Below are 9189 nucleotides of genomic sequence, written 5' to 3'. Positions count from 1 at the left end.
TTTCATGAATAAGAAGGTTATTCTTCCAGTTTTATGACAACATTTTGATAACCTTTTGATTTCAATGCATTTTCATGCTAATTTCTGTTTGGATCACATTTCTAAGTGATGCTCTTTCTAAGCCCAAACGAGAACTTTGAGTTTTGAAATGCCCTAAGTTTTACTTGATCTTTGAAATGTGAGAAAAATTTATATAAATCCCCAAAGTAACATAAATTTATGATCCTCTGCCTTTTAATTCTCACAAAGAATAATTATCAATCCTTTTCCTAAGAACTCGATACTTTGTGAAAAATACCACCGCATGTACAATATAATGTATAAAATTCCTTCCCAGTTAAATGGTAATCTGATCAGAAATAATTGTGTTGAGTATATTTCTAAAATTAAATTATTTTTCGTTCGTAAATGAAAAACTTTATAAAATATTTTTTATTTAGCTATATATTAATACCGATTTGCATTAATGCCTTGTTTCTGGAAGACTGAATGAATGCCTCTCTGAAATATTAATATAAATGTTTAACCTAAAATTATTACATGTTTTGCGAGATTTCACTATGCACGCTAGGATGGCCCTGCGAATTTCTCTTTCTCTATAGACTCTAAAATTATTCCTCTGATCAAAGTTAAATATTATGCATCGCCAGTCTATGGCACGCCTTGGCTTTTAAGCTGGAACCATTACAATATATTCACCGATGTTATGTCGTTAAAATCAAAATCCTAAAGGACGCCAAGCTAGACAATAGGCTTCCAACAGGGGCTTGGATGTTGTTTCGTGGGCACAAAGAAGACGCTAATTATTCTAGAGTGGAATAAATTACTCGTGGGACCCGTATTTCCTGGCGCATGATCATTTCGTTCTCTCTACGATTTTCCCTTTCTTCCTGGAATCGATGCTTAGCATGTGAGTGCTGTAATTGTCGATTGCGCAAAACAGCATTAAATGGTATAGTTAGATTAGTCCACGTGGCAGGATATACAGCATATCTCATACACTGAAATTTTCACCTCCAAAATGATGTCACTGGAGTTAGAGATGAGTTATTTGGATTATGGGAACGGTCACGAGAATAGTCCCTGGAAGTCTGTAACGTTATTGACATTTTCGGCATCTTCCTATGGATACTTTCATTCTGTATTCTTTTGTGAGTTAGCTGGTGAATTTCTTGTTCATGTGGCATCGAATATAAGCTGGATTTTTAAAGCTGCTTCTTCGTGTTTGCAGTGGCACTACAGGATGTGCGGTCATGCAAAGTCGCACCAAACTTCAATCGTAAGTCCATGGTATGAGGATTTACATATATTCGTAGCTGTAGCTTTTGTTGTTTCTTCTGAGCAAATTTCAATGTCCTTGTTTTATAGTAGTCGGTAATAATTATACTGCAAGATTTCCTTGCTGTCCGCAATTAAAAAAATACGAAAATTGGCTTAAAAATCTTGCTCAGTTTTTTTTCCAGTTTTAGCATATTCGCTGCTTATTCTCGCATTTTCGATTGCTGGAACATTCAAAGTATGGGACCCCTCTTGTAATCGTGCGACGTTTATGTGACGTCATATAGAGATGTTGATGTGAAGTCACACTGTGACGTTGATGCTTAGAAATGTTGCCACATTGCGACTTTGATATTACGCCACAGAACATTATAAGCTGAATGTGATCTCTAAAAATTCAAATGGACGTCCGTCAAAACAAGATTGCTTTCTAAATGTAGCGTGATGTCTCAGTACTCTTACTTTAGAGAACCGATAACTACACTCCTAATTTAGAAAACAGATAGGTACAAGAATGTGTTAGTAATCCAGTAAAAAATTATTCTCTTTAATATATTAGAAAATTTCCGTAATATTCGAAATTTTTAAATTATTGAAAATATTAAATATGAATTATTTAATACTTTTTATCGTACTAAGGTTGTATTAATATTATACAGTAATATCCTTGTTATTTATTACCTATTTGTATGAACCCTAGAGCCTCTGAAAATGCAGAACTGCTTATATATGATAAAAATGTGTTCATATGTTCACTTACTAAGCGTATTACATTGCAAATACTTTTAAGTATTATCTGTCCAGAAGTTACATCATTTTGCTTTCAATCTTTAGAATTTAATATTTAAAAACTCTTCATACTTTTCCAAAAAAATCTAATTTTATTTAAGAATCTGGGTTCTTATTATAGTTTGTTAAAAACTTAACTGTGTTTGTTTATTACTTCTTTCAAGGAAGAAATAGTTGGGAAAAAAAAAAAAAAAAACCTCTTTGGCTTTCAATTTTTTTTTTTTTTTTTTTTTATTGTTCAGCTTTTAATACTATTTTCTCTTCTCTATTTCTGTAATTGTTTTTCCTCCACAAAAGAGATAAATTATTAGATTTGGTAAGTGGATAAAAAAACATTTTTAATACTATATTTATAGCACATTTACCTACTTGAATATTTTGTTGTATAACGAAATGCTTGGTTTTGAGTTAAAACCTTTTCTAAATCAACACAATCATAGTTTCCAAATTAATTAACTGCCACCTTAGTTTTCAAATTATCAATTTTTTGTTTAATCTGCAATACTGAACGAATAGTTATAAGTACACAAATCAGTGGTTCTGGAAACTAAATAACAAAAAATATATATTTATATTTAGTTATATTAGTTACAAAAATGTGCCCTTCCCTTTCACCATTATTTCTTCATTGACGAACTACTATTTTCTGAGATGTTTAAGCTATTAATTTCAGGTAACTTTCTTACAGTGCAAATTTTCAAAGTATTTAAATATTTGTAAAAATGTCGTTTCATTAGCTGATTGATGTGAATCACTTATTTTAAATACTTCTGAATTTCCTGAATACGTATTTCTGTTCTCGTAGTAATTAAAATGTAAACTTAATACAGTTTTACATAGTTTATTATGCAAAGGCATAAAAAATTGCATGAATTAATAATTCCAGTTCAAAATAACAATTATTGTTTCTATGGACAATCTGTATTACTCGCTTCTGAGAATATACACTGTACTTTAACTGTCATAGCAATGCTTAAATAATGTCAATAGCTCATACGGTAGATTGAACGAAACTCAGCCGCTGAGGTGGAAAACTTCGTAAATTACAGTATTTAATTAACACCTACTGGAGTAAACACTTAACTGTATACTGACGTATATGACAGCAGTAATAACTAATTTAAAATTATTGAAGCGAAATTTAAAAATTGTTATTTAGAATGAAGCGATTAGATCAAGAAAAATACCAGAGATGTATGAACTTCGTAGCAGTGCGATAAACATCAATGAAGATTCTTTACTATCCACAAATTTCTGCAAAATAGAATGAAATCAGAGTCATGTTTTAACTTGGACATCTGTAATTATTTTAATATTATTTCACAGAGCAAAGATGAGGATTCGGAAAATTCGGAAACTCCAGTTAATTATGGAAATAAAAGTAATTCGACTACTTAATTTTGTCGGAATCAAAAGGCGCAATTTATATTGTGTTACACGCGAAAGATGATTTCATTTTCCAACTACATAAATTTACAACTTTTTTTAAAATTAAAAAATAGCGAAAACATGAAACTCCCTCTATTACATTAAAAAAAGTATTTAATATTAATTGGTAGGTAACAGTAAAAAGCAGCCCAATTATCTAGAGTTTTCAGTTCCTTCGATTGACTCGCCAGGATTAGCCTTTCTGCTATAAACAAATTTTAGACAGAAATTTATGCATTTGTTTAAATGCGGCAAACATGAGGTCTGTTCCGATGAAAAGAATTTCATGAAGTTATATTTCCCCTTACAATCATTTTTTCTTCTCCTGGATTGTGGTAAAGACTTCACTTTAATGAATCAATGTTTTATAATATGTAAAAGTCGAAGTTAGCGCGGTAAAACATTTAAATTTCTTCGCGAAAGATTCCTTTCTTAATTTTCTAATTTTTAAAACGAGGTTGCAGAAATTACATACCTTTGCATTGTTTATTTCTGAATGTGATACATTAAAGCAAAATTAGACGTGATTAGGTTAGATAATTAAGCTAGACGTAATTTTTAAATTTCTAAAAACAAAACAAAGTATCTTGTTTTCAGAAGTGAAATATATTAATTTAAATATTAAAATTATTGTTTCAGATAAAGTTTATCGGTCATGTGGCTTAAATAAAAGTTTTGAATAATAGTAATTTTCATTATATTTATAAAATGTTCTGCAATAGGTTAAATTCTGTGAAAATCCAGTTTCTTTATAAAATGAAATAACTTTATAAGGTATTTCTCCCGCCTTCTTAAAATGCCTTCGTAGTGCAGTGGTCAGCACACTAGGCGCGTATTCCAGAGGTCCGTGGTTTGATTCCCGGGAAAGGCGTTGCTCATTTTTCCTTTGTCTTGCTTCCAAAAAATACATAACGGCTCTACAGTGGCGCTCGAACTAAAAGGGTGTGGATAACGATTCTCCACACCCATGATTTGGCGATTGGGTCCCCTGAAACTCCAGTCGCCCTCTAAAAGGAGGAGTATATAAAGTGTTTCTCCCGCCTTCTTAACATGCCTTCGTAGTGTAGTGGTCAGCACGCTGGGCGCATATTCCAGAGGTCCGGGTTCGATTCCCGGAGAAGGCCTTGCTCGTCTTTCACTTCTCCTGCTTCCAAAAAAATACCTAATGTACATCTACAACTTGTACTTTTGGAGAGAAATTACTATTAATTTACACTCTTTTGTCAGAAGTGAGATCTTAACTTCCTTCATATATAAGTAACCATGAAATGTAATTTTCTTATTTTTATATTGTTATCGTTTAAATAATTTATATATATGTTTAAAAATGAATATCATAATTATATTCTCTTAACCTCTCCAGTAAGAAACACTTTTGTATAGTTAGTTTTGATGTTTTTCTTAATATGTAAGGTTTATACTAACTAGTTTCCTTTAGAAAGTCCTCCACAAAGCATCCCTCCTCTTATATAGGTAGTCCTTGTGGGTTTTGCGATATTGAAATAACCTAACCTATAAGACATATTTTTCTCTAGCTAAGTCTGTTAATAAGGAAATTGAGTTATTTTAACAACACAAGTTAAATATATGATATATAAAAGCGGGATATAATTTACAGGAAGAAAAGATCTAATGCAATAAATTTACAAAGTAAAAAAAATTAAATAATTTTAGAAATTTACATAAGGGAAACATGTAGAAAAACATAAAAACTATATGGGTCGAAATGCAACTAGGGCGGTCGAAATGCGAAACTATATGGGTATCTGCCTAAAGTGAGGGTTGCCTTCATGGAAAGCTTTCTAAGTAAAATTGGCTTTACATTACACAAGAGAAAAACAAGAAACAAACCATCTGGCAAGCCCGTTCGTTTGGGATCGAATTCTCAGCCCTCAGCAGTTTTTAAGAATTTTGAAATTTCTGGCGCTAGTGTGATTGGTTTTTAATTTCATGAATATTACGTACTCGTTGCTTACAGAGCCTTTTCATTTTACATAGGGCTGGTGATGAGAAAGTAAACTTTCTCAACTTTATTAAAAAAATCAAGTTGTCATATAAATAATAGCGCAAAATCTTGGCATTAGTTGCTAAAATTTATGAAATGAAAGCGTCCACTATACAAGAGATGTTACGATGTGAACAAAAATGCCAATTTCGCTACCGCCAAGTGCTCCGTCACCAAAATTTAAGCTTTATAGAAAAGCTGTTAAGCTGATTAATATCGGAAAACCATAGTTGACTTGAAGATCAAATCCAAAAACCATTTCCAATGAGTTCTTTCATAATCACAGAAAATGCGAATAGCAGTGCAGGATTTACGTATAAGCCACAAAAGCTATAGCTTAGGTGGCCTCAAAAATCCTATTTATCACATTTAATATTTGAACTTATATAAATGTTCCCATATCTCAAATAGCTTAGAGCCTTATCAAGTCTAAATCCGGCCCTGGCGAAGAATCTTCATGAGAATGATTAACGTCTTTGGATGAAAGTAAAAAAGCGATCTTCATAACTTCCATGGAAAAGCCGAAATTGAACAGTCCTGTTTTACTAAACAAGATCAAGTTTGTTGGCGCGTTTGTCTCAGATGACTACACAGCAACTTATAGGTTTAGGCGGTTAAACGATTTTGTAGGAAAGAAAAATGGCATAATTCAAAAGAAGTCTTCGGTGTGAAGGAGAGGAATCTTTTTTTAACAACTTTTGAGAATTTTTAGACCTGCATATAGATTTAAAGCTGGCAAAGATAAACATATTTCAAAGTTTTGTGCGAAAACGAAGTCTTTGCTTCTTTTTAAATCATTGAATGCACGAGCTTTCGAGGCTAAAGAGACAAGCTAGCCAGTGTTTTGTAGAGCTTTTAAAGTCTTTAGGTTATATCGATGCTGGAACGTGAAACATATGCATTACACTCGCTGGGAATCGAACGTCGCACCTCCTGAATATGTTTCGAGCATTCTTCTAGTTACACCACGAAGGCATGCGATGTGGAAAGAGATAATACAACTTAAGCTAGCAGAACAACATGAAGGACTTCCAATGAAGACATTCGTTAAACTGCTTGTTTCTTTCAGAAGTAAAGTCTTGCGTAATATTAAACAGCATTATATGTTAAAATTCTTTTGTTAATTGTGAATGTCCCACTTCATCTACAATCCCTGACGTTTGATCATTTGGGTTTGAATTCATAATTTTGTCACTAAATACTATTTCATTTGTAGACCGTGAAAAAAAAAAAAAAAAAAGGGACAGTTCTCTATCTCGCGTTCTCCTGGGCCGATTGACGAAATTCAAATTGCATCGAAAGCGTGACTTAGGATATATATTAGATTTATATATAGCATTGTTTTAATATACATATTTTGACACAAAAATCGGGCTATTTCTGAAATAACATGACAATTTTTTTTATACATTTCAATTCTACGACTCATATTATACCTAAATATTAAATTTTGTAAAATTTCGAGCGAAATTTACCGAAAAATTCAAACATTTAACTTGGCGCGTTTTTTTTTATTTTGCGCCAAGTATAATTCACTCGGTGAACTTTTTAATATATGACGTATATCTTCAGAAGTTTTTGAATCAAAAACTCTAATTTTTTTGTAGGTATGCTTAAAAATACATCTAACTACATATAAAAAATACATACTAAAAATACTACTTTAGACTTATAATTTAGTACTAAAATTACATACTTTAAGATGACGGTAAAATTTTATAGATTATAATTCAGAATGTTTTTCGAAAAATTTATAAAAAATTTTTAAAAATAATTCATAAAAAATAAGTGAATTTTGTTTGGAATGAACCTAACTTGCGATTTGTGAAAGGAAGTATCAAGTAAGTTTAATAAGAAAAGAGAGATTAAAAAATATATACCAAATTCAATGTACATTGAGGAGTTAAAATTCTGAGAGCTAAATTTTTAAAAACTGCTCTTGCGAATTTTACAAAATTTGGTAGTTTGGCATAATTGGAGTCGTAGAATCGAAATATGGAAAAAATAATTGGCATATCATTTCAGAAAAAATCCGATTTTCTGCCATAATACCTATATTAGAACAATGCTATATGTAAATCTAATACATATCCTAAGTCACGCTTTCGAGACAGGAGAAATGCAAGTTGTCAATCGGCCCAGTAGAAAGACAGGTTGATGTAATGAACGAACTTTTGTTGAAAATCTGAGAAGTGTCGGGAAATATTTGTCAAAATTCAATCCTTAGATATTACTCCTCATAACTAAAATTCGTAATATAAATTCATTAGTTAATTTTGCCAATTTAAGACATTCACAATTTTTTTAAAGTTTTGATTTCTGGAATTTCTACTAAATGATAGTGATACTCAAGCTTTACCAAGAACCCTAGCTCACCTACCCGAAAAAAGAATTAAATACTAATGGAGAAATTATGAAAATTATTCCCAGTTCATTAAGCACGTAAGAAATTTTGCCCCTCCCAAAGAGTGCCTTCGGGGTGTAATTGGAAGTACGTCCGGCAAACGCCTGGCGAATCTCGGTAAAGATGCTTACCTAACTACTTAAACTTTAAACTATACTTATTACTTAAACATGTTTGTAGTAAGAAACATGAATAATGAAATTTCATGTTTCTTACTGCAAACAAGTTTAAGTAGTATAATGTCGTTGCGATGAACAGGCTATTAGCATATATCTTTAATCAGACAAACAGTAATAATTTTCAAAGAATTTCACAATTTTTGAGTTAAGAAAACTTATTATAATTTGAAGGACCCATAATAATTTTTTATACTCGTAAAACGTTTTATTTACTTACATAATAAAACATATACAAACACATTAGAAATAAAAGCACTCTCAAGAAATCTGCTCGTATATATCTGATACAGCAAACAAATAATAATAATAACAATTTATAAACACAATTATAACAGTTCTATATACCGAATGCACTAGAAAGGAAAGAGGTTGAAATGCAATAAATGTTCTGAAAGCTTCAGTACACGTAAGAAAACTATTCCAGGGTTGATTTTTAATGCTATTTTGAAGAGATGGTAAATAAAAATAAGCGGGAAAATAAAATTTTAATATACGCAAAACTTACATATATATTAAATTTTTAATTTTCTATCAGATTAAAACTTTTGTAATAAAAAAAAACATGATATATTATAAGACTCTGTCAAAGCAGATTTCGGCCTAGCAACTCAGTAATCTGCTACGTAAATACAGGGAAATCATTAACCGCAACAGTTATTTTCGTAACATTTCAGACAATGATCATAAGTTTACACTTTTTATATTTCTGGTACAATTTGTGTACACTATCAGTAATGCAGAATTTTCTTATAACTTACACACATTTAGGTGAATATGGAAGGTATTATATAAAGCTTCATAAAATCTAACTGAGTATATCCCATCTTTGAAGGCACAGTCAATTCCATTAGACGTTCTACCACAAAAGTCACTAGCAGAAGCAAGTCCACTTTTGTTATGAAAGAGAGCACAAAAAAATTTATATTTATCTTTTGGACAAAACAGGATTGTACTTTTACTGGTACATTAATATTTAAATAGTTTGAAATATTGAAATAAATAACATAAAAATGTGATATTTAAGATATTATTTAAATAGATTTGAATTTCACTTATCAAACGTAATACTTATAAATGCATGAAAAATTAGAATTAATTAAAACTCG

General features: G+C 31.0%; 1 protein-coding gene and 1 non-coding gene across 2 annotated transcripts in view; both read left to right on the top strand.

Moving 5' to 3' along the window:
- The window catches only part of LOC118189160 (uncharacterized), a 72424-nt gene that overhangs the window by 28615 nt on the left and 34620 nt on the right, over positions 1–9189 (top strand). The window lies entirely within an intron of this gene.
- TRNAM-CAU (transfer RNA methionine (anticodon CAU)) lies at positions 4548–4619 on the top strand. Its single transcript has one exon. It is a non-coding gene; the product is annotated as a tRNA-Met (tRNA).

This window comes from Stegodyphus dumicola, chromosome 5 (assembly GCF_044657685.1).
Source record: "Stegodyphus dumicola isolate Sdum_Otavi_A_Nest chromosome 5, ASM4465768v1".
Taxonomy (NCBI): domain Eukaryota; kingdom Metazoa; phylum Arthropoda; class Arachnida; order Araneae; family Eresidae; genus Stegodyphus; species Stegodyphus dumicola.
The sequence above is the reverse complement of the archived record's forward strand: the minus strand, read 5'-3'. Positions and strand labels throughout refer to the sequence as shown.